Here is a 25,165-nt window from a genome sequence, read left to right on the forward strand (position 1 = left end):
TTCTGTGCCTTTAAATTGGATCCAAGTGTAAAGATTATATCAGATAAGCATATAAAGCCTGTACATAATCCACAGCATACAGAAAGTACTTGTATAATAATAACCTATTATATTCTGTGGTCTGCTCACTGCTGCCCATTCTTATCTAATGTCTCGCAGCCAGTGATGCACTATTTCTCCTGCCTAGAACAGCTTCTTCTACATCTATCCAAAATGTAGAACCTCTAATCACCAGATCAATATCACCCGAATCGCTGCCATCTCTGTGCCATCCCCCCTCTACCACCAGCCCTCTAGGGAGGACCCTTTATCTAAATTCCTAGACCAGGTTTTCAGACATTTTTATTCATATGAAGTTATTATGTTTTAATCATCTTTCAGCTTTTGTATGAGTGTTTTCCTTTTCATCCTCTCTTATTATTAGCTTTTCCAGGTCGGGTACCATGCCTTGTCTTGGCCTTACTATCCTCATCACATCTAGTACAATGCATAGAGCATTGCTCTTAATACAGATTCCTTGGGTGAATGAATAGAGTAAAAAAGTAAAAGAAGAGAGTGTCGATTTTTATAGTGCTATGAGTGGGGAAAAGAAGTTAAAGTGTCCAGGGAATAAAATTCTATCCCTCTCTTCGAGTTGTTTATTTATTTATAAGCCGGGGACCATGTTACATACCATCTATTTAGTCTCATGAGTATGTTAACATCATTAATATGAAGTTTCTGAAGTACTTTGTGTAAGGCCAACTGGCCCGAGGCAGGGGAACGCAATCAGATTCACAGGTTGCATCAGACCGAAACTCTCCGGACCACCCAGTTCCAGGAACTAACCTGGGGACTTTCCACCCGGCCCAGCCTTCCCGCCTTTTGAGGGGCGGGACTAAAGACCAAAAAGACCACCAAATAAGGAATACCCTGCGCGCTCCCGGATTCACCACACCCCTTTCCCTTCTTCCCCTATAAACTCTGCCCAAACCCTCGCCCGGGCGCGACTTCTCTGGCCCCTTTCTCTCCGACCAGTGAACCTCGCCCGGGAGCGCTCCCTAATAAAGCTCACTTGAAGCTTTCCTCTGTTTCGTGGTGCCGTTTGTTAAGATCCGACCTTACACTTTGTACTGCCTGGGGGGAAAGACGGTATAGAAATTTAAAACGTTACGTATAATCTCTTCAGGAAAAAAGGAAGAAAAACCATGTATTTTGTGAGGTGCCTCTATTCCAAATCACTCTAATGGAAGGTTCCCAAAGGAGTTCATATACCTCTTCAAATATGCATTAATTTGTACTTTTCAAAGCCCCTGATGGATCCCTTTCATTTTAATTAAGGATATTTTGAAGAATTTTGCCTTTAAAAACTAGATAAAATAGTTCCCATACTTGCTCTGCCAAATCTACAGTGTTGGACATAAATATAATTATAAAGGACTATATTATCAGCTTCTCAGGCTAACAACAGCCACTCAGCAACTCTTATGTCTGTTTGGTTGTTTGTTTAATTTGGTGTTCTTATTTTGATCATCCTAAAAAGTAAGGAGCATACCTTAGAATGATCCCTTCATAACTGTGTACTGCCACAGATTCAGAATCCTTGCTGGTATCTGCATTGGCTGTCACATTGGCACAGAAATAATGCACAGTAAAATAACACAGGGTAACGGCTAGCTGACACAATGATGCACTATATGGGAAAAGAGGGGAAACTGGTGAGAGCACCGAATCTTCAAGCAGTACACAGTACTTTAGGCAGGCTGACCTCATAGAATCTATTTAATAACACAGGGTCATATCAGTGTCACCAGTGGTGTTTTGGAGTCAGCAAGTGCCATAGTTTGTCACGTTAAATTTATGTTGGCAATCCAAAATGCACTGGTCAGATCATTGTGTTTGTGTCTCATTTGTACCGCTTCTTCTGTTTTATAATTCTAAGGGAGTGATAAGCATCCTGATAATAAAAATAATTCATCAACATTGTAAGTCCAGAACAGTTTCCTTCCAAATGGGCCCATAAATTGCATGAGTTTGAGAAAACTGCCTTAGTAGGTGATAGTAAAAGCCTTCAAGAGGGTGCTGCGTTATGGCCAAGCTTTAGTATACCAAGTCCACAAAACATAAAGGAAGGGATCAAAAGTGTGGAGAATTCCAAATATGGAAACCACAGCTTTTCAGGTAAGAGTAAAAAAACTGAAGTCCTAAAGCGGTCTTCAAGGGTGGATGAAGTGGAGAATTCAAGAGTGATGAAGAGACACAAAGTTCCGAAAGTGCTTCTGATGAATGCCTAAAATAACCAACCTCAACCAGCTGCTCAGATGTGTGTGTGTGTGGTGGGGGTATGTTTACGTGTGTATGCGTGTATCCCTTTTTCCGTACTTGGGAGATACCCTCCCTACTAGGCTGCTTTCCTAACTTTCCAATCAAAAACTCTGTAGAAATGGTACTAATTTTAAAGAAATTCACTGTGCACACATATTTTCCAGAAGATTTTTTTTTTTGTCAAATGAGGGCAGCCTTACTTCAGCTCTTGAAAGCTGTTCTCAATACCAATTTACCGTATAAGCAGGAAACCCGTATTTGCTAGCTGCTACACTTTATTTTCAGCTTCCTGTGTCTATAAACATTTGTTCTCATTGAGGCTGTGTACAGTACTTGTCAGAAGAGCACCCTTTTTTGTTTGTTTTCTTCTTACCCTTTCAAAGTTGAGAGGAATATGTGTGAGAGTGTGAAAAGGTCTAAGCGTTGTACCTTTGATGGGGTACTATGCACACTACAAGCACTGCAAACGTGGGTTGCTATTTTATGGCTGTTGCCCCCAGTGTCAAAAGATATAGTTACATCCTGACCCAGTCTTAGTTATTCAGGAGCCGCTGAGCAGAAATTTGAAATTGCTTTCCAGAACGCATTTGAAGAGGGCAGACAGGTAAGTAGACAAGTCAGCTAGATCTTCCTGGTCTAAGCAGAATCCTTCCCATAATTTTCCCCCAATCCAGTTTAAGTCTCATTTTATATCAGGAACTTTTTCCTGACTTTTTTATTGCCTTTCCTAAGGGCATGATAATAATAAGTTTAATCTGTAGACTACTTTTAACTTTTCAATACCATTCCAAGGATATTCATCCCGGAAATAGCCAATGTTTGTTAGGCACTAACTTGCCACTCAACACTGTGGCAGGCATTCGAGGTATCCCAACGTGTATCACACAACAGCCCTGACCAACACCCTCCATCCCAGTTATGACAGATCCTCATTCACAAGGTCTCATGGTACCCAAACTCCACGCACAACTCTACATCACATTATTATTATTATTAATTGCAATTATTAATGCAATAATTATTTACCTCATGCATGCTTTATCTACCCACCTGAGAGCTCTAGGCGGACAGAGGTGGTATCAGTTTTGTGCACTGATGAACTCCTGGATCCCAGTTTAATGTCTAGCACCAAAAAAAAAAAAAAAAAAAAAAGAGGTATTTAGTAGGAATGCACTGGAATGAATGAAAAAAGGAATAAATGATGATCTAGGAGGGAGGTGGATGAGTTTGAGAAGCAAGGAAAGCATTGAAAGAACCCAGGGTTGCATAAAGGCAAGTACCTGCAAGAAGAAGCCTACACAGGGCAGAAAGTAGGGCAGGTTATTAAGTACAAACCAAGAAAGTAGAACAATCTTTTGTGATTGCAACATGAAAGCAAAAGCCCAAACCAGGATGCATCTCACAAGACAGGAAGTATCTTAGGAAAACATGCCTTAACTGCATCAGGCAGAAAAAGAAACGGTCTATCCCCTGTGCAGTGAGGGAAACGAAAGCAAATGACTAGTTTAAAAAGCCAGATACATCTAGGGCTCTGCTCTTTTGTCTCACCTTAGTTTCTCCCACCCAGAGCAAAGGCAGTTACGCTATCAAAGCACGTGGCATCCGGAAGGGGCTGGAGAGGAGCGTGGGAGAAAGACAAAGGGGGCTGACGAAAGATGATTTTAGGAACTGGCTCCCTCATACCCAAAGAGGCTGTACTCCATGAACCGTCCACGCCTGTTGTTTTTCAGAACTCACAGGAGGTGGTAAAGGTCAAAGGGTGTCCCTGAAACTGGCAGATGATCCTAGATCCCACCGAATCCCTGCCAACGGGCCTAACGGCATAAATTAGCTCTACTGCTTCTTCTCCATCTAAAGTGGACAGAGCACCAGTCTGCGAGTCAGGAGACCCAAGTCTAGTCCTGGCTGTGCCACCGTCTCGCTTTGTGATCCTGAGCAGGTCACTTTACCTTTCACATCCTCAGTCTTCTCTTCCGAAAAACGGAGAAAGGGGATTATTCATTCTTCCAGTCATGGCTTGGTAGGATAAGAATATTTTTACATTTCATTTTCCCCCTAAGTAATGCATGTATACAACTTATAAAACCAAAGTGTATTCTAAGTAATAAAACAAATTCAGCATTCCCTTCCCTCATCCGTTTCTATCCCAGATTCCGGCTCAGGAGATTCACTCTAAGTTTTTTGCTATTTCTTCTGATATTTTCCCTTCATATCCTTTATACTGCCTTTTCCGGGTTTCCTGTTTTAGATGTTATTCATTGGATTTCTACTATGGCAGATGAGGACTGAGCTCACACATCCTCAACCCATTCACGTGGCTCCCACTTTCGTACTGTCATATTTTGGTGACATCAATATTCAGTGTTTCCAATATGATGACTAGATACATACCTCCACAGCAGAGCCAAATACCGTACTCTGAAACTTTTTGTTTTCCTGCTTTGTTTGTTTGTGCTGTTTTGTTTGTTTGCTTTGTTGATTTTTTCTATGTATTTTATCATTGATTCAGACGCAAACTTGCAGAGCAAACCACAGAACTCCTCTTAGTTATAACTGCACATATGAGGAGATCTCTCAGTTGCATTGCTCTCTCCTAGAGGCCTCCTTTCTGGAGACCCCCACCCTGTCCCTGGTCCTTTCTGCTCCAGCCTGGCCTGGACCTGTTGGGCATAGCAGGAGAGCTGTCTTCCTAGGACTGGCCCTCTCCTTCCCTGGTTTTGGCTCTCTTGGTCTCCATTTCCCATCCTTCCTCATGTCTCCATTGACTCTGCCATGTCAGTGGATTGTATCCTCGCCTTCCTAAAAATAGCACATGAGAGATCAATTTCTAGGTTTTGCATATCTGAGATGGTTTTTATTCCACCTCAGACGCTGTTGATTGGGGATTAAATGCAATCTTGGACACAATTTTCATTCAAAATTTTGCAGGTATTTCATACAAACGGTGCAGATATTGCTCCATTAACTTCTCTTTTCCACTGGAGCTAATGAAAGGCCAGCCCACTCTGAGCACTCCTTCTTTTATGTGATTTCCTTCCCTTCTCTACCGGCAGAAGCTGTCAATGATCTTCGCTTTGTCCCTCAAACTGTTGATAGGTATGATGGGCTACGGTATAGAGTGTTTTTCATTCATGGGTCATTCATGAGGCCAGGCACTCAATTTGAAAATGCAGATCCTTCACTTTTAAAAGATTTTCCTCTATAATTTATTTAATAGTATCCTGCCCTCCATTTTTTCTTTTCTCTTTCACTTCCAGTTCCTAGTAGCTGTATGTTGGACTTCCAAGATTCTAGTTATGAGACGTTAAGTTATTTTCTGGGTGGTATCTTCAACTTTATATTTCAGCATTTTTATTAACTAATCTGTTTATCTGTTGTATTGACTTCCCAGAGTTCTTTATTTTTTTTTATTATTCCTTTGTAATAGTATCCTATTCATGCTTCTTGTCTCTCGAATAAGAGTACAGGTTTTTTGTTTGTTTGTTTTGTTTTTATACATTTATTTATTTATTTTTGGCTGTGTTGGGTCTTCGTTTCTGTGCAAGGGCTTTCTCTAGTTGCTTCGATCAGGGGCCACTCTTCATCGCAGTGCGTGGGCCTCTCACTGTTGCGGCCTCTCTTGTTGCGGAGCACAGGCTCCAGACGCGCAGGCTCAGTAGTTGTGGCTCACGGGCCCAGTTGCTCAGCGGCATGTGGGATCTTCCCAGACCAGGGCTCGAACCCGTGTCCCCTGCATTGGCAGGCAGATTCTCAACCACTGCGCCACCAGGGACGCCCAGAGTACAGTTTTTTAAAGTGTTCTTTTGGTCCCTGAACTGTGCTTGTTTCCTGTGATTTACATTTTTCTGTTTGTTAATTTTAATTCCTACCCTCCCATAGTTAGAGGCCCTTAACTATCTATTCTTATAAATGTCAAAAAGCCAATAGGATGGTCTGCATGAGAGGAGGAAGATGGCTAGTGGGTGACCCTCCCCTCCCTCCTCCCCCCTCCCCTCACCGACTGCCGCACAGCTATACCTGGTGACCCCGATCTAGAGTCCCTCCACTTCACCTTCATTGTCAGCCTCCAGTATGCTGCTTCGCCGGAAAGCAGGCAATCACCTGGCTACATGAGCTGGGAGAGGGGTTCTGGAGCTTTCTATCAGTTTTCACCCCATTGTACATCAGTGCTTCGAGTATCTAGCACTTCAAATTTCCACCCCTTTCTGGTGACCTGTGGTATTACTGGCTTCTCTTATTGACTCCACCCACTTCCTCTGCAGACAGTTAAGTTTCAGCTTTCTTCACTTGGCTAAGTCAGTTACCCTTCACGCATCCACATTCCATCTTCACATTGCACCTGCATGTGCATTACAAAATCCAACAAACCACAACCCCTTATTTATCTCATTGTGGTCTCCAGCCGACAAAGCCCCTTCATACGTTGTTGGCTCAATGATCCCCACAGCAGCCCCTGTTAAAGAGGCAGACACAACAGATACCACCTATAGCTCTATTTTGCAGATAGGGAAATGGCGATCCCTGATTTGCAGCAGGTTATGCAAGCTGTAAATGGAAGACTACCTAAAACCCATGGTTCTTGACTCCAAAGCCAGTGCTCTCTGTTCATTACCCTGGAAGGCCCTGTTGTGACACTGGGAACGCTGGGGAGGGGGAAGGGCAGGAGAGAGAGAGACCCTCAAATCTTGGCTAATGGCTTATGAGTTCCCTTGTGTCCTTGCTTTCCCTTCTCAAATGACATTTGCTGAGATAGCCTCAGAGGACAGATTACGGGCGCTTTCTCCTCCTTTCTTTATCCTCCATTCTGCACCACGGTTCTTCACCAGCTTAACAAGCTGTTTGATGGAAAAGCACATGTGGCTTCCAAACCTGCTCCTATCCGTGGAAGCCGGTCCTGATGCTGCTCAGCTGTCATTCAGGCCGGTGGACCAGGCCACAGGGAGAGACAGGTCTTTCCTCACCTGACACAGGAAGCATCCCGAGCTTTCCCAGCTCCCTGGCCTCCCCAGGCATTCTGCACACTTGGCTGTCTGCAAGGAACGGAGGTCCTTTGAAGCGTTCACTCTGCGGGAGAGTGACAGTTTTGAAAATTTCAGCTCATTAGAGCCTTAAGCTCTGTTTTGAAAGGGTGCTTTGGTCAATAGAAATTTGGTCCTTAGAACTCGCTTTCCCTCTTTTCCTTTGTCTGTTTCAATGCTTAGTACGTTCAGGGACCACCTGAATATGAAATGGTTATTGACATGCCCAAGAGCCAGGATCTCTGGAGGTCTGTGCCATGGATCCTGCACCCGCTTCTGAGAGTCTGTTCTCCTCTCTAGGATTGCTGCCCATGGAAGGGTCGCCAGATCTTTTTCAAGAACTCAGGCTCTGTGCTCAGACTGCTAGGGTTGCATTCTGTGTCCTCCGTTTCACAGGTATATGATTTCAGACAAGTTACTTAAGATCTCTCTTACTTTCCTCATCTGAAAAAACCAACAATAAGAGTTCTTGCTTCAGAGGGTTATTGTGAGCGTTCAGTGAGATAAGGCATGATGCCTAGCACCAGAAGGGCTCTTAAAATGTTAGCACTATTATTAGCTATTGTTGAGCAAATTTTGCTATTTCTAAGTGCCAGGGGAAACATCAAGATGGATAAAAGACCACTCCTGCCCTCAGGTTGCAGTCCAGGAGAAGCTCTTGAGAATGGCATGTAAATAACCAATCACAAATTATACACATGAGCCCAAACATACAAAGTCTTGTCAAAGAGGTGTAGTCAAACTATTTGGGGGAGGAAGAATTCAGGGACAGGGGGATCACAACCTGACTGGGCTGATCCTTTTTCTTTGATTCGAATGGTTTCAGAGAGGAGTTAGCTGGAGCTTAAATTATGGGTTGGGTTTAGTACATCTTAGAGGAAAGGGGAAAAAATATAAGCAAAGATAACAGCAGGGAACTATAAGTATATTTGGAAAACACTAAACAGTCCATTTTCTGGAACACAGGGGCAAATGGAGAAAATTGGAGGGCTGAAACTGGAAGAGCATCTGTACTTAAAATATGGAGAGTCTTACATGAAAAGATGGTCAATATCACTAACTACTGGAGTAATGCAAATCAAAACTGCAATGAGCTATCACCTCACACCAGTCAGAATAGCCATCATTCCAAAGTCTACAAATAATAAATAGTGGACAGGGTGTGGAGAAAAAGGAACCCTCCTGCATTGTTGGTGGGAATGTAAATTGGTGCAGCCAGTATGGAGAACAGTATGGAGGTTCCTCAAAAAACTAAAAATAGAACTACCACCTGAACCAGCAATCCCACTCGTGGGCATATATCCAGAGAAAACCATAATTTGAAAATATACATGCACCCCAATGTTCACTGCAGCACTATCTACAACAGCCAAGACATGGAAGCAACCTAAATGTCCATAGACAGAGGAACGGATAAAGAAGATGTGGGACATATACACAATGGAATATTACTCAGCCATAAAAAAGAATGAAATAATGCCATTTGCAGCAACATGGATGGAGATTATCACATTAAGTGAAGTAAGTCAGACAGAGAAAGGCAAATATCATATGATATCACTTATATGTGGAATCTAAAAAAAAACGAAACAAATGAACTTATTTACAAAACAGAAAGACTCACAGACATAGAAAACAAATTTATGGTTACCAATGGTGATAGTGGTGGGGGAGAGAGATAAATTAGGAGTTTGGGATTAACATATAGGCGCTACTCTATACAGAACAGGTAAACAAGAACCTACTGTATAGCACAGAAAACTATACTCGATATCTTGTAATAACCTATAATGGAAAAGAATCTGAAAAAGAATATATATACACATATATATGTATAACTGAATCACTTTGCTGTATACTTTTATTTAATTTTATTTTTATTCTATATTGGAGTATAGTTGACTTATAATGTTGTGTTAGTTTCAGGTGTACAACTTTGCTGTATACTTGAAGCTCACACAACATTGTAAATTAACTATACCTCAATAATAAAAAAAAAAAGAATACGGAGAGCCTTGAATGCCATGCTACAGAGCTGAGGCAAGAATTGCGATCCAGGGCTTCCCTGATGGCGTAGTGGTTAAGAATCCACCTGCCAATGCAGGAGACATGGGTTCGAGCCCTGGTCCAGGAAGATCCCACATGCCACGGAGCAACTCAACCCGTGAGCCACAACTACTGAGCCTGCGCTCTACAGCCCGTGAGCCACAACTACTGGAGCCCGTGCTCTGTAACAAGAGAAGCCACCACAATGAGAAGCCCGCACACCGCAGTGAAGAGTAGCCCCTGCTCACCACAGCTAGAGAAACCCTGCGCGCATCAACCAAGACCCAACGCAGCCAAAAATAAATAAAGTAAATAAATAAATTTTTTTTAAAGTTCTTTAAAAAAAAAAAAAGAAGAATTGAGATCCAAGGGCAGCCTCAAGGAGAACTGATTTTGATAATGTACTGTATTTATCCACCTCCCTTAATTGCATGTGAAATTATATTTCCTTCTCAGGAATTCCTCCATCCTTCCCTTCGTTCAGTAAGTATTGTAGTCCTGAGATTATGATGTGGTCCACTGAAAACCACACAATTTGCCTATCTGTCCTATGATAATACTTTAACAGGATTAAATAAAAGTCAAATGATGGTAACTGGTATTAAATAGCATAGGTTCACCAGAGTGGGGCTGTTGATTTTATATAATTTCCTTTCTTTTTGGCTGACTTGCAGTCCATTGCTAATTCTAGTTTAATGCTTTTTATCACTTCAAATAGATTCTTTTTATCCAGAAAAATTTACTAAGCATCTACTAGGCTAGGCACTTTAGAAAGTATGAAAGTAATGTAAGCCACAGCACTTAACCCAAAAGACCATAATCTTGCAAATGGACAACACTCTCGGATTATTTCAGAGTGGTGCAAGCCTGCCAGTGAGTTTGCCACCAATTCAGAAAACTAAAGTGACTGCATCTGTATTATAGGGATGGATCCTGGGTGGTTGGGAAGGGTCAAAAATCATAGTGAAAAGTTCAGAGAAAGTAGGACTTTAAAGTAAGTGAAAGGCAGGAAAGAGAAGATGCTTTGCCTGAGGATAGCATGGGTAAAGGTCTTGAGACATGTAGAGTCACAGGAGAAAATGAGGAAGGCTACAAGCTTGAGTGAAGATTCTGTGCAGGACGAGGAAGTTGGCTAGATAAAGTAGGCAGAGTACTGAGTGCCTTGAGAGCCAAATAGGGTTGGTCACAGGTGGCCCATAGGGTGAGCCATATCCTACTGATGGGGTAGAAGTATGGCGATTGTAGGGCTAGGTTTCCAAATAGTAGGAAAGAGAAATGCTCTCTAATCCTGAATTTCTTGAGGAAAGAAATGTCATGTGTCCACCAGATTTTTCACCATGGGAAGTCATAGGGATCTCAGGCCATTGTATACAAGGGGCTTACATTTATAGAAAATAATGGTCTCAAATCTCAGACTGAAAAAGAAACATCCTGAGTGGACCAAAGAGAAGTACCTGTCTGTTCCTTGCCAGGCTAGGGGCTGGAGGCAAACCAGGAAAGGAAGCAGATAGATATCTGCCACCTTGGAATCTTGCTGCTAAAGAATTATTTCAGAGTTTCCCTATGTCTGGCAGCTTAGTAATTTGGGTTTAGGTGAGCTTTGCACAGAGATTGCCAACCCAGCAGACCTGGGAGGTAAAGCCTTCTGTTTATCTCAAGCTTAACTATAGGCTGTCAGAGTGGTATCGCACCCTGGGATCCCACCTGGAACGGTCTCATCTTGGCCTTCAGGGGCTTCCTTGTCTCAAGAGGAAGGTGGAAGTCTCAGCTGATCAGATGCTTGAGGATGAGCTGATTCCCCTTGAGGTAGTGAGTTCTCCATTACTGGAAGTTTTCAAGCAGAGGACCATTTGGCAAGGATACTGTCAAGAGAATTCACTCAGCAGCTGGCTGGTCAGAATGATAATAGCTACCACTGACTGAGCACATCCTGGCTGCCAGGCTCTATGTTTAACATCTTATATACTTTCCCCCCATGTGTTTCCATGAGGTAAGGGATGCTGTTATCCCCATTTTATTGATACAAAAAAGAAACCTGAAGCCCATAAGAGTTTGGGATCTTGCAGAAGATCCTCTAGCCCAGCAGTCCCCAACCTTTTTGGCACCAGGGACAAGTTTCATGGAAGACAATTTTTCCACAGACTGGGGGTGGGGGGTGGGGGGATGGATGGCTCAGGAGGTAATGTGAGCGACAGGGAGTGGCTGTAAATACAGATGAAGCTTCATTCACTCACCCCACTGCTCACCTCCTGCTGTGCGGCCAGGTTCCTAACAGGGGGTCAGGGAATCCTGCTCTAGCCAATGAGTGATAGAGTTAAGATTTGAACCAAGCCTGTCCACACTTTTTTTTTTTTTTTAACTTTTTATTTTCAGAAAAGTGCCCTGGAGTCCACACTCTGCACAATGATACCATACTGGAAATGACTTCTAGTTATCCTCCAGCCCTGCTATTTCACAAGTCCACTGCCAAGATGAAGCCATCTTTGGTTCCTGACCTTTCACTGGGACATGAAGGGCTTGGGATTAACTTTCATTTACCCTCATGTGTGTGTGTTTCCTGTCATCAGGGTGCATGTTCAAGGCAAAGGTGAAAATCAAATCAGAGTTTAAAAAAAATATGAGAGGAAGAGCAAAGAATGCCTCTTCACACAACTCTGGAGAGCTGGGGCTTGAACTGAAGAGCTCATAAATGAACTAGCCCATGGCCAAGAGGCAAGAGAGTGAGTCCTAGGACCCTGGAATGCCAGATGGGAGAGCCAGTTTGCCACCCACCTCTCTCCCTACCTTGCTCCCAGGATGATCTCAGGCAAGTTCCTTAGATGACTGGAGTTTTTGAGTTGGAAGGGACCTTAAAGTGCCCTACCCCAGATTTTGTAAATTGTGCTCTCCAGGAACAGAGAATATTCACACTCAACTCTTCAAATATTCATTGTGAACCTACTACTTGCCAGGTATTGGTCTAGGAGCTACCTCCAGGGCTGCTCTAAGGGGGAAGGAGGAACAAGGAGACAAACTTGACTTCTCCTCCTCACTATTTAACCATGTCCTGCCTTATATTAGAATTGCAGTTAAGATTTGTTCGTAAAGAAAAGCTTAAATTCCTTTTTAAAATGATGTCTATTCTAACATTCCCATTTGAAAGACAACAAAGCCCAAAGAGATGAAGTGACTCACCCAAGGTCCAGCTACCATTGCTAACTAGTCATCATGTGTGGAGTGAAACTCTTCCCATCATAACCCCTTGTTCCATATTGCCCTGGGCCTCAATTCCCATATTCTAGAATGGAGGAAAGTGACCAGACCACCTCTATTGGTACTTTCCAAGACTAAAGTGTTTTACTTTTCTGAATTTCTTGAACATTCACCGTTCAGCCTATATTGTCCTTGGTCATATAGTAATGGTGTACCAAAGACTGGTTCTTTAGTCCATGATTGCTATGATTCCTTTTCTCTCTCTCTGTGCCCATTGTGTTCACTCTAGGGAACTGGTCTGGGCTTTGTTTAACCATACTGAGCTTGTACCGTGGGTCTCACGGAAAGTGGAAGGATGAACAGATTGTAACAATTACCTGTATTTACTGAGTGCTCAAGGTAGTGAGGGCTTAAGAAGCTAGAGTCCATTTTTCATGTTGAACATGCAAATACCTACTTCTCTGCTCTACAAAATCTAGGACATCCTGGAAGGATGTCTATATATCTCACATGGGTACTGATGGCCTCACAAGGATGACGGTAATAGCCCTGAGCAAGAATCCAGTCTCTGCCATTTGCCGCTGGTATGCTATGTTCTTGAGCCTCAACTTTCTCATCTATAAGACAGGTCCAATAAGTCCCATGGCACAGGAATGTTTAAATGGTATGATCGTTAAATGATATGCAGAGAATTTTGTACAGGGTTGGGTATATAGTGAGCTCTCCATAAATGGTAATGCTATTACCATATATTTTCTCCTCTGGTTAATAATCTCCAGAAGCCTCAGAATGAGTCCTATATCATTTGTGATGTTGCTATCATGCATGGACACAACAGAAACAACTTTTTAAAATTTCTCCCTGGAGCTTTCTTCAGGCATCCGCTACCACTGACAGAGAGAGGAGAGAGGGGAAAAAAAAAAGAAAAAGAAGAGAGCTAAGAGAAATAAGTTTGACTTGTTACTTTAATATAACTTTAATATAAAGTATATATAACTATATACTTTAATATAGTAACTTGTTACTATAATATAACTTCTCTACATGCAAACTCAAGTGGTGCCCTCCTACTTTCTCAGACTCTTGCACCAGAAAAGATCCAAGCACCCTGCCCAGAACTGCCAATCAAACACAAGTTACCTTTAGAGGTTACACAATGGCAGCTCACAGGTGAAATGGGAATGGCCCACACAGTTGTCTAAAGTTTTCAAAATTAGTTAGTAACATTTTCAAATCCAGGAATTTCACTTGAAAATCTAGGTTTCTGATTTCTGTTTCATTTTTAACTTTCATAAATTGTAAAGTCTAACACACATACTCAGAGCAAAACTATATAGCTCAGTGATTGATCACAAAGTTAATACCCGCGTAGCCACCACCCAGGTCAAGAAATATAATGTTGCCAGCCCTCCGGGAACTTCCTTGTACCCTTTTTAGCCACATACACTGTCCCACCAAAGAGAATCTCTGACTCTTATAATCGCATCTTTGTTTTTCTTTATAGATTTACCATTTAACGTGCATTCCTAATTGTTAGAGTTTAATTTTGACTTCTTTTTTGAAATTTACATAAAGGAAATAATCCAGTATGATTTTATGTGTGTCTGATTTCCTTTGCTCGATATCACACATCGGACTTATCCGTATTGTTGTATATGGGTGTAGTTTACATGTTTTCATTTCTATACAGGATTCTATTGAATTAATATGTCATCCATCTATAATTCATCCATCTATAATTCTACTGTGGATGGACAATTGAGCTGCTTACACTTTTGAAAAACGAGTCTATAAATATTCTTGTATATGTCTCTGGCTGCACATGTGCACGTATTTTCGTTAGATGTAAATCTAGGAGTGGTAGGAGAATGTTCAGTTTTAATAGATCCTGCCATATAGCTTCCAAAGTGGCGGGACCAATTTATACTCCCACCATCAGTATGTGACGATTCTCGTTGCTCCAAATTCTCTCAAACACTTGGGATTGTCAGTCATTTTAATTTTAGCCATTCTGGGGAGGGTGTAGTGACAACTCATTGTGATTTTAATTTGTATCCCTCCTGATTATTCATGAGGTTAGCTTCATTTCTATGTTTATTGAAATGTTGATATGCTTTTTACAGGGATAACAACAGTTCATGCCTTTTTCCCATTTTGTTACTGGGGTGTCTGTGCTTTTCTTAATGATTTATAGATGTCTAGATATGAGCCCGTGGTCAAATGTGTACGTTGAAAATATCATCTTCCTTTCTGTAGCTTGTATTTGCACTCTCTTAATGGTATCTCTTGATGTAATGGTATCTCTTGACATACGGAACAGAAATTGTTCATCTTAATGTAGTTCAGTTTATCAGTTTTTTCCTTTATGGATATTTATTTAAGAAGACTTCTCCCACCCTGAGGTCATCAAGACATTTTCTTAGATTATCTTCGGGTGGCTTTATGTTTTCCATTTAGATTATTCCACCTGGAATTGATTTTATTGTATGGTCTGATACAGGGGTCTAGAATCGATTTTTCCATACAGATACCCAACTGATGGCATAATTTATTGGAAAACTCATCCTTTCTCCACTGAACTTCAATGGCATCTTTGTCATAAATCAAGCGACCAAGTCTATGTGGCTCTGTTTTTGGTCTTCCTTTACTATTCCATTGGTCTATTTGTATATCTTAGGTCTTAAATTTAACCTAAGTCTTGATATTTGGGACAGTAAGTCTTTCCACCTTATTCTTCTTCAAATTTGTTTTGAGCCTGTTGTTAGACATTTACATTTTCATATAAATTTTAGAATCAACATATCAAATTATGAATAAAAATAAGGTACAGGAATTGAGGTGGACTTTAACTTACAAGTCAGTTTGGGAGAACTGATATCTTTAAAAATTGTCTCTCAATCCAATAATATAATATATTGCTCTACTTACTTAGGTCTTCTTATATTTCCCTCAGTGATGTTTTGTAGTTTTTCAGTATAGAGATCTTGCATATTATTTGTTATATCTGTTTTCTAGGTATTTAATGTTTTTTGATGTTATTATAAACAGTATCTTTTAAAATATTATGTTATATTTGTTTGTTGCTGGTATATAATAATAGAAATGATTACTCTTATATTGATTTCATGTCCAGTGACCCTGCCATATTCACTTAGTAATTCTAATATTTTTCTATAGCGTGTTTGGGCTTTTCTAAAAATGTAATCTTGTCACCTATGAATAATGACAACATTATTTTTTTCCTGCCAACTTGGTCATGATATTAACTCCTATAACCTGTTTACTAATATTTTAAGATTTTTTTTCATCCTGATTCTGAAATAAAGTGCCTATAATTTTCTTTTCTTTTTTTTTCTTTTTTTTTTTTTTTTGCGGTACGCAGGCCTCTCACTGTTGTGGCCTCTCCCGATGCGGAGCCCAGGCTCCAGACACGCAGGCCCAGCGGCCATGGCTCACGGGCCCAGCCGCTCTGCGGCATGCGGGATCTTCCCGGACGGGGGCACGAACACGTGTCCCCTGCATCGGCAGGCGGACTCTCAACCACTGCGCCACCAGGGGAGCTCCTAATTTTCTTTTCTTATAAGGTTCTTGTTCAGTTTGATATCAGAGTTGTGCTGACCTCAGAAGAAGAATAAGGGAGTGCTCCCTCCTTCTATTCTTTGGAAGAGCCATGTAAGATGGTTGTTATTTATTTTTTAACTGTTTTATAGAACCCAGAAGAGAGATAATATGGGTCTGGAGTTTTCTTTGTGCAAAGCGTTAAATCTTCTTGTGGCAGCTTTAATAATTTATATTATGTAGGAATTTTCCCATTTCATCTACATTTTCAAATATCTTGTCATAGATTTGTTCATAATATTGTCTAAATATCTTTTTCATGTCTGTAGGATTTGTAATGATGCTACTTTCTATATTCCTGACATTAGTTGTTTTTGTGCTTGTTTGCTCTTGCATTTTCTCTAAGATTCTTTAGGGGTTTGTTTTGACTTTGTTCATCTTTTCTATTGTACGCTTCTTATTTAATTAACTCCTACACTGTATTTTCTTCTTCTCGCTTATGTTCTTGAAATAGATGCTTAGCTCACTGATTTTTTTTTTACAGCTTTTCTTCTTTTCTAATGTATGTGATTTAAAAGCCATACATTAGAGGGAAGTATGTTTCCCTCTAAAAGTATGTTTAACTATCGATACATCATTAATTTCTTGACTTCTTTCAGATTTACTAAATATTTTATTTTTACTCATCTTATTAATTTGGAAAGTTGACAACCCTTAACTATTCCTTTCACGGTTACACTAGAGATCACAACATTCATTCTTGACTTAGCAAATCTTATTGTATATTGCCACTTATACCATCTTCCTAGGTAGTGCAAAGATCTTAGAACGCTGTAGCTTTATTTTTTTCCAGCCAACATACATACCATGATTGTTGTATAATTTTTGAATTTTTAAACCTGACAAAATATGTGGGAAATACAGTGGGTACAGTGGAAAACCCTAACATACATATAAATGGAATGTCATATGGAGAAAGTAAGAGGATTCAGAAATAATGTCTGAAGAGTCAATTGCCAAGAGCTTTCTAAACCTGATAAAAGGCATTAAGATACAAATTCAAGAAGTCCAACGTACCCAAAGCATGTTAAATAAAAGAAATCACACCTAGACACAACATAGTAACATTGCTGAAAACCAAAGACAAACCCTTAAAAGCATTCAGAGTGAGGAAAGGGTGAGAAACAGATTACTGAGAAATGATCAACAATAAGACTGACAGCTGACCCTTCACAAGAAACAAGTGAATTCCATCTTTAAAGAGCTAAAAGAAAATAACTGCAAGTGCAGATTCTGTATCCAACAAAAACTCATTTTCAAGAAAGACTGTGAGATAAAGACATCTTCATACAAATTTTAAAACGTATTTGTCAACAAGAGACCCATGCTAATGGAAATACTAAAGGATATTATCCAGGGACTTCCCTGGTGGCACAGTGGTTAAGAATCCTCCTGCCAATGCAGGGGACACGGGTTCGAGCCCTGGTCTGGGAAGATCCCACATGCCACGGAACAACTAAGCCCGTGCGCCACAACTACTGAGCCCGCGTGCCACAACTACTGAAGCCCCCGCACCTAGAGCCTGTGCTCCGCAACAAGAAGCCCCCGCTCGCCACAACTAGAGAAAGCCGAGTCCAACAACGAAGACCCCATACAGCCAAAAATAAATAAAATTAAATCTTTAAAAAAAAAAAAAAGGATATTATTCAGGAGAAGGAAAATTATTCTAGATGGAAACTCCGAGATGCAGAATGGAATAAAAAGGAAAAAAATAAATATATGGGTAAATATAAATAAATATGGACTGAATAAGACAGCAATAATAATAATTTTCCATCCTTTTCTCTTCCTATGCTTTAATCCTATTATTTTCCTTTTGATCTATCTTGAAGTTTACTAATTCTCTTTTAAGAAAAGAGATTCTTTTCTTGATGTAAAATTCTTGATGTCAGTTTTGTACTTTTAACATTTGGAATTTTCTCTTGATTATTTTGCATGATTTTCAGTAGTCTGCTGAAATTATCAATCTTGTATTTTACCCCCGGAAGGTAGTAAACATAGTTGATAATAAAACATATGTCTGATTGCTCTAATATCTTGAGCCCCTGTGAGTATCTCCCTATTTTCTCTTCTTTCCTGTTCATTTTTATCTATGTTGTTTTATCTTCTGATGTAACTGGTTGTTTTTTATTGTGTGCTGGACATTGTATTGCAGAATTTTTTGTAGAAATAATTTGAGACATAGGGTTATGTTATCTTTTTCCCTAATGAATATATGTTTGCCTTACTGATAGCAATCCATTTTAATACAGTTTCAGAGATTGGGATGATTTGAATCTAAACTGCAGTCCCTACAAGCACCTATTTCCAGGTTCATTCTCCCTCCTATTGGGCAGTTCTTCTGGGTTTCAACTCAAAATGATCATTGTTTAACAGCCTCATTCCACTGCCACCACTTTTTGGTCCTGAACTCCAATCCCCACCTTCTTATTCCTGACTCCTCTGGAGTTTAGGGGCTTCCAGCGGAATTGGTGAATGTCTCCAGGGCAAAAGTAGCTCCAAACACATGGCTTACTCACTGACTTTCCTCCAGCCCCAGATCCTGACTCTGCAGTTCTTCACTCTCTTGCTAGCTCTTTACATCTTCAAGCAGATTTTCAGTACTTTGTCCAGTTTTTCTGTTTGTCCTCATTGGTCCAAATTATATAGTTTCTCATTAACACAAGTGAAAGTCCTGTGCCTTCTCTTAAAAAATTCACAGACCTGTCCACAACAGGCTGACCCTAGGCAGTGGTTTCCCCCTTTAGATGAGGCATGTATTTTCCCAGTCACCACACTGTCCAGCTGGTCACTTCTCATTTACATCAGTCCAGTCCTGTTGGCATTTGGGATTGAGACTCTTGCCTTAAATTCTTTCTAAAACAAAACAAAAGATAAACATTCCAATAGGCACTATTTGACCTTCCTGGGTTTATTTCTTCTAAATTTGGCTTTATATACTTGGTAAATAAAGGTTAGGTTTTTTATCATTTTGTTGGGAAAGAGCCTAAAGGTTTTACAGGGTTGTTGTCATTCTCCTCTCCATGTGCCTGTAAGATCTGGAATGTTTAATGGTCCCAGGCTTGCCCTGTGAGGATAGACTGCCAGACTGCCTTGTGCAGCAGAACATCTGCACTAAAAGCTGGTTTCTAGCCTCAGTCATGATGTGAGACCAGGACAGTGTTAAATGGAAGACTGAAGGCAGGATGACTTAGAAACAGACGGTGTATAGCTCCCACAGGGTGTGGAGTGCACTTCCAGAGTCAGTATAAGGAGTGTTAATGCTATTAGGGTGCCAAGTAGAGTGAAAACAAAACCACAAAAAAAATGAGATAGAAGATTCAACTCTTTCTGTTCAGTAATCAGGAAATATATCTGCTCAAGGACTAGTGGCTTCAGAATAGACTTTGTCAAAGGGTCACTAAAATGGAATAATAGCTTACAAAGATTTCCAGATACCCTGGGAAATACAGAAGGGTGTGATCTTTTTAAAAAATGAACTCCTGGGCTTCCCTTCTCAACCAGGCAGTGGTTGAGAGTCCGCCTGCCGATGCAGGGGACACGGGTTCGTGCCCCGGTCTGGGAGGATCCCACATGCCGCGGAGCGTCTGGGCCCGGGGGCCATGGCCGCTGGGCCTGCGCGTCCGGAGCCTGTGCTCCGCAGCGGGAGAGGCCACAACAGTGGGAGGCCCACGTACCCGGCGGGGGGGGGGGGGGGGGGAAGAAAAAATGAACTCTTGTCTTTTGCTCAGTCTAATTTGATGAAAATTTTCTGAGTACAGCTACTCTATGCAAAATAATCTCTACTTTCAGGAAGAAGGTACTTTCCCTAATTTTGGTTGAGAGTGTAGTTTCCAGAACCAGGCTGCCTGGATTCCAATCCCAGCTCTCCTGTATACTAACAATGTGACTTCAGTCATGTTATTTAATTTCTCTGTGTTGTACTTTTCCAATATATAAAATAGAAATAATAGTTATACTTATCTCGTAGGGTGAAGATTAAAAAAATAATGCATGTAAAGTACCTAGAACAGTGACTGGTCTCAAAAACTGCTATTTATAATTAAATTTGTTTTATTATTTTAATAACTTAACAATATTTAACATGCTTATCTTTTCTCTCTCAGAGCCCTGGGTTTCTTATCTCTGTACTATCCTCTTGCATGGAATGTTCTAAACAGGCTGTCTTCACAAGACTATTTCTTTCCTAGTTGGATGTGGGGATTACATTGGGGATTTCCAAATCTTGCTGCTCATTTCAGAAAGCTCTTTGAAAACACAACTTCCTAGGATCCACCCATAGAGAGTCTGATTTAGTAGATCTGGCAAGGCCTGGGAAGCTGAATTTTTTATAAAGCTCACTGGTGATTATGATATGCAACCATTTTGGAACCACTGGACTCTGGTGTACCAATTATTAAATATCTGGAGCCAACTGTTAAATATTCACGAATTTTGCAAACTGGTTGTTAAACTGTCAGTAGCTGTTGGCTATGGTGGGAATATTTACATCATGAAAACTGGCAGATGCTACTTTTTCTTTTTCTCTGGACAGCTGGTTGACTATCACACTGCAGGTACAATCTTCTCAGCTCCTGGGATTTGGAGTGTCTCTGTCTGACCCTCTTTTGTTTGGGACCCAAAATCTTCACTGTTCTCTGAGGTTTTCTTGATTGAGGTTTGGATCTCCCATGGAATAGGCATTCCTGTGGTTGAAAGGGCTGTCAGCTAGATACCTCTGCATCCATATTCAAACTCTCATTTCTTCAGTGTGAGACAGAAGTAGACAAGTGCCCAGTAGTTGCTCTAGCTTACAGATGTGTGATGGCTGGCTCTCACAAAGATTTGAAATAAAATTTGAGGCAGCTTTTACAAAATCATGGCATTGCACATTAAAATCCAGATTCTCTGTGAAGTTTTTCTTAAAAAAAGAATAAAAAAGATCTGGACCTGCTCCTCATTTGATGAATTCTGGCTAAAGCTAAGTGACCACTGGCAGGGGGAAAAGTGTTGTCTCACCTGTCCATTTGTTCACTTACGCTTCCTGCCTGGCCCCTGAGCTTGGAACTCACCTTTGCTGGAAAAGGTGACAGTCCAGGACTTCGGAGATGTGAGCTTGTAGTCCTGATGCTGCTTTTAACTCACTATGTGGCTTTGGCTGACTCACTTTCCCTACAGGAGCCCTAGTTTCTCATTTGCAACCTGAGAGAATGCTCACCTTGTCTGCCTCCCAATGACGCTGGGTGGTCTGAAATGGGAGAGTATAAGCCCTTGACTGCCAGCAGCAGAAAAGTAAAGAATTATTGCTAAATGTTGATTCCTGTTACCTACCATCCCCTTAGTGGGGATGAGTGATCCCAGAACAAGGTCTGATAGGAGTAAGTCTTTGAATGCATTGGAACACCGAGAATGGATGGGGAGAGAGGGCTCCATGGTGAGAAAAACAGAAATACCAGTGAACTTGCTGAATCTGCAGTCTCACTCAGGGAGATTTGGGAACACGAGAACTTAAAGATCATATTATTAACCACCCCCACTTTACGGATAAGAAAATACGGGCTCAGAGGGAGTATGGGCTTGGAATCAGACCTGCGTATCAATCCCAGCAACATTCCTTAACCTCTCTGAGCCTCTGTTTCCTTGTGTGTAAATGGGAATGTAAGAAGCTGTCTTAATAAAGTATTGTGAGGATTCAGTGAGATAATGTGTTTTCAGTACCTAAAACACATTGTAAATGCCCATTAAGTGGCAGCTGCTCTTATTAACTCAAATCAGGCATATGCTAATTGAGCACTGGCAAACCAGGAAGTAGTTAAGAGAATATGACACATTGCTGGTGGTTATTTCCTTATCAGAAAAGAACTTTTCATCAACCAGAAGGGGCTCCTTTTACTTCCCATTGCACTGGGGTAACTTAAATCCGTATTTTTCCTAGCATTTGCTACAAGAGTCGAAAGATACCCAACCACACATGCCCAAATCAACAGCAAGTACTGAGAGCCAGAGGTGGTATTAGCTTTATAAAGCATTTGCAGAGTCGAACTGGTGTGCGTTTCCCCTTCAAAAATCCTTAAATGTCGACCCTACTCAGCTGGAAATGAAAAATCTGGGCCCAGAGAACACTTTTCGATTTTCACTGCTTTGCGTGCCTCTTTTCACCACCACATCTAAACATCAAGGCAAGAAGTGTTCAAGCGCCTTTGGGCTCCTGAAGTCTGGAACAAATCAGAATTCTTGGAGTCAGTCCTTCTTTTGGACTAAACTCCTTTTTCATTTCCATTTTCCAATAAAGCTTTCGGTTCCAGAGAGTCCTTTCTCAAGCACTCCTTTTCTAACGCAATTCTGTTTGACTTCCACTGTGCAGCTCCTGAAAGGAGCCACTGAACCATGACGCAGCCAGCATTTCAATTCCTGAGCACCAGCTTTCCAGCAGGAGCTGTTCCAGAAGCATCTTTATATCCAGCAATCATGCATTTACCCAAAATGATTGACACAGCATTCTCCCCCCTCTCCAACTTTTCCAGCCCATTAGTCTTTATTTGTCTTCCATGGAAAGACTCCCCCGGTTTTGTTTCCTGCCAAATCAGTGAACGTACAAATACGTGCATAAGTCAAACACACCTACACACCCGTAGATGTAATATGTACTGAGTCTGTATCTGTATTGAATATTCAACAGTTCATTTCCAGACTTCATGTCTCCACTGAAGTTTTAGTCATTTGCTTCTTTCCTCCTTTCTTATCTCCCCTTCTTCCTCCTTCACACCCTCCTTACTTCTTTATTTTCTTTCTACTTTTCCCAGAAACTGCCTCTATTTTTGGTAGTCACTATAGAATCTCCTATTCTTCAGTGTCAAAGAGGCTTAAGAAGCTTTTTAATACAGTCCTCTCACTTTAGTTTTGAGAAATCTGTGTGCTAGAAAGGAAACCATGTGCCATCAATGGCTTTTCCTTGCCTTCAGGAAAACTTCCAAGCTCCACAGGCATCACCCAGCACTGCATGGCTTGGACCCTGCCCTCTGTGTCAGCCACATCTCCACCTCAGTCTCCACACTGTAACCACACATACCCTTCAGTCCCTGCCTCAGGGCCTTTACACATGCTTTTCTTTCTTCCTACACAGGCTTTCACACATAGGCACACACCTCTTCTTCACCACTTGACCTTCTATTTATTCTTTAAGTCTCAACTCAAATGGTACTCGTTAGACCACCTTCCTGGTACTCATCAAATTTGTAATTATGTATTTAGTTGTTTAATGTCTCTTCACCTATCAGAAAGCAAGATCTCTAGGGACACACACCATGTCCCTTCCACCCCACCCCACCCCCACTATTTCTTCACTGCCATATACAGTGCCTGCCATTTGATAGTTACAACAGATATTAACAAGAAAGTAATAATAGTGTCTAACATTTACTGAGAACTTGCAAGTTTCAGAGACACTGTTCTAAGATTTTTACATGTATTAACTCATTTAATACTTGCAACTATCCTAGGAGGAGGGTATGAGTGGTCAAGTCACCCACCCACTATTACATGGCTAGAAAGTAGCAGAGCGAGTTTCTAACCCAGGCATTCTGACCCCAAAGCCTGAACGCTCAACCAGGCCATGCTGTGTGTCTCTATGAAGTGCTCCTTTAATATTCACTGAAGGAGTAAATGAAAAATGTATCCAAATTGATAGCGGCAAAACTGAGGATAAAACTTAAATTGCTTGATTGATAGTCCACTCCTCTTTCTAATGGAAACAGAGAGCCTCTCGGGTACCAGCAGAGTGCAGTAAAAACAAAGAGAAGCAAATTAACAAATTGGTCTGTTGCTGATAAGGACTATGAGAGGGACTCTGTGATGTAGATTGTGGCGTGAAGTGGAAATCATCATTTTAGATTCAGGCAGGACCTAGTGGCAGGTGGAAAAATACTGAACCATTGAAGGGGACTTAAGATAAGGAATCAGGTTCTCCAGAAACATCAAGTGAATTTACAGTTATTATCACTAACAATTTAGGTAATTCTCATGCTTTGGATGATACTTTCCAAACCTGATTCTAAAGTATAAGCAACCATCAATTGTATAAAAGTGCTGGTCAGAATTCTAGGATGAAAGCTCCAGGAGGGTGCCTTGTTTGCGGCTGTATCCACAGCATGTGAAACAGTGCCTGGCACGTAGTAAGTACTCAATAAATATTTGTTTAACGAATTAATGGAAAATGCACATCAACAAATCCATCAGCAGGTACTAACTAAGTATCTGTCATCAAGTCTATGCAGCTCAAGGCGCAATGAAGGACACAAACAAAAATAAGTCAGATTCCTTCTCATGGAGAGGTCCTAGTCTAGTGGACCTGGTAACAACTACCACTATCAATGAAAGCCACCATATTGGGGATTTGCTTTGTCTAGGTGCTGTGCTATGTCCCTTTATATATTATTAGGTCATTTTCATACTTGTAACATCCTTAAGGTGATGGCACTACTACTAGTCTCCATATGCAGATGTAGCAACTGAGGTTTAGAGATGCTATGTCCTTGACCACAGTCACAAAGTCAGGAACTGGTGGAGCCAGGATTGAAACTCAGGTCTGTTTGACTCTGGTATCAACTATGCCAAATGTATTCATCCGATTATTTCAAGATCATCTATGGGTGAGAGGCATGTTGGTACTACAAGAGTTTGCAGTATTAGAGGGTGGGGGCAGGGACGGAGGGAGCACTGCAAGTAACCCCACTCAGCCTCTCCAGGTCTACATATGCTGCTGACCTGGGTCCGAAATACATTTCCATTCTTCACCTGCCACAATCCTATTTGTTGTGTAAATCCCAGATTCAGTGACACTTCTTCCTGGAAGGCTTCTCCAACACTACACAGTTGGGTTAGTTATCCCCTTCTTCATGGCCCCTCATCATAATGCTTCTCCCCCCACATTCTTATCATTTGCGTTTCCCACCTGCTAGTCTTCAAGTTCTTCCAGGATAATATTTTATCCTTCCAGGTCCAGTACAGTG

The 25,165-nt window shown here is 41.1% G+C and overlaps 1 protein-coding gene across 2 annotated transcripts in view; it reads left to right on the forward strand.

The window, feature by feature from the left end:
* Window positions 1-25,165, forward strand: part of GRIA1 (glutamate ionotropic receptor AMPA type subunit 1) — a 306,294-nt gene that overhangs the window by 103,051 nt on the left and 178,078 nt on the right. The window lies entirely within an intron of this gene.

Source organism: Monodon monoceros, unplaced genomic scaffold (assembly GCF_005190385.1).
Source record: "Monodon monoceros isolate NGI ecotype Baffin Bay Population unplaced genomic scaffold, NGI_Narwhal_1 Super_Scaffold_12, whole genome shotgun sequence".
In the NCBI taxonomy this organism is placed as follows: Eukaryota; Metazoa; Chordata; class Mammalia; order Artiodactyla; family Monodontidae; genus Monodon; species Monodon monoceros.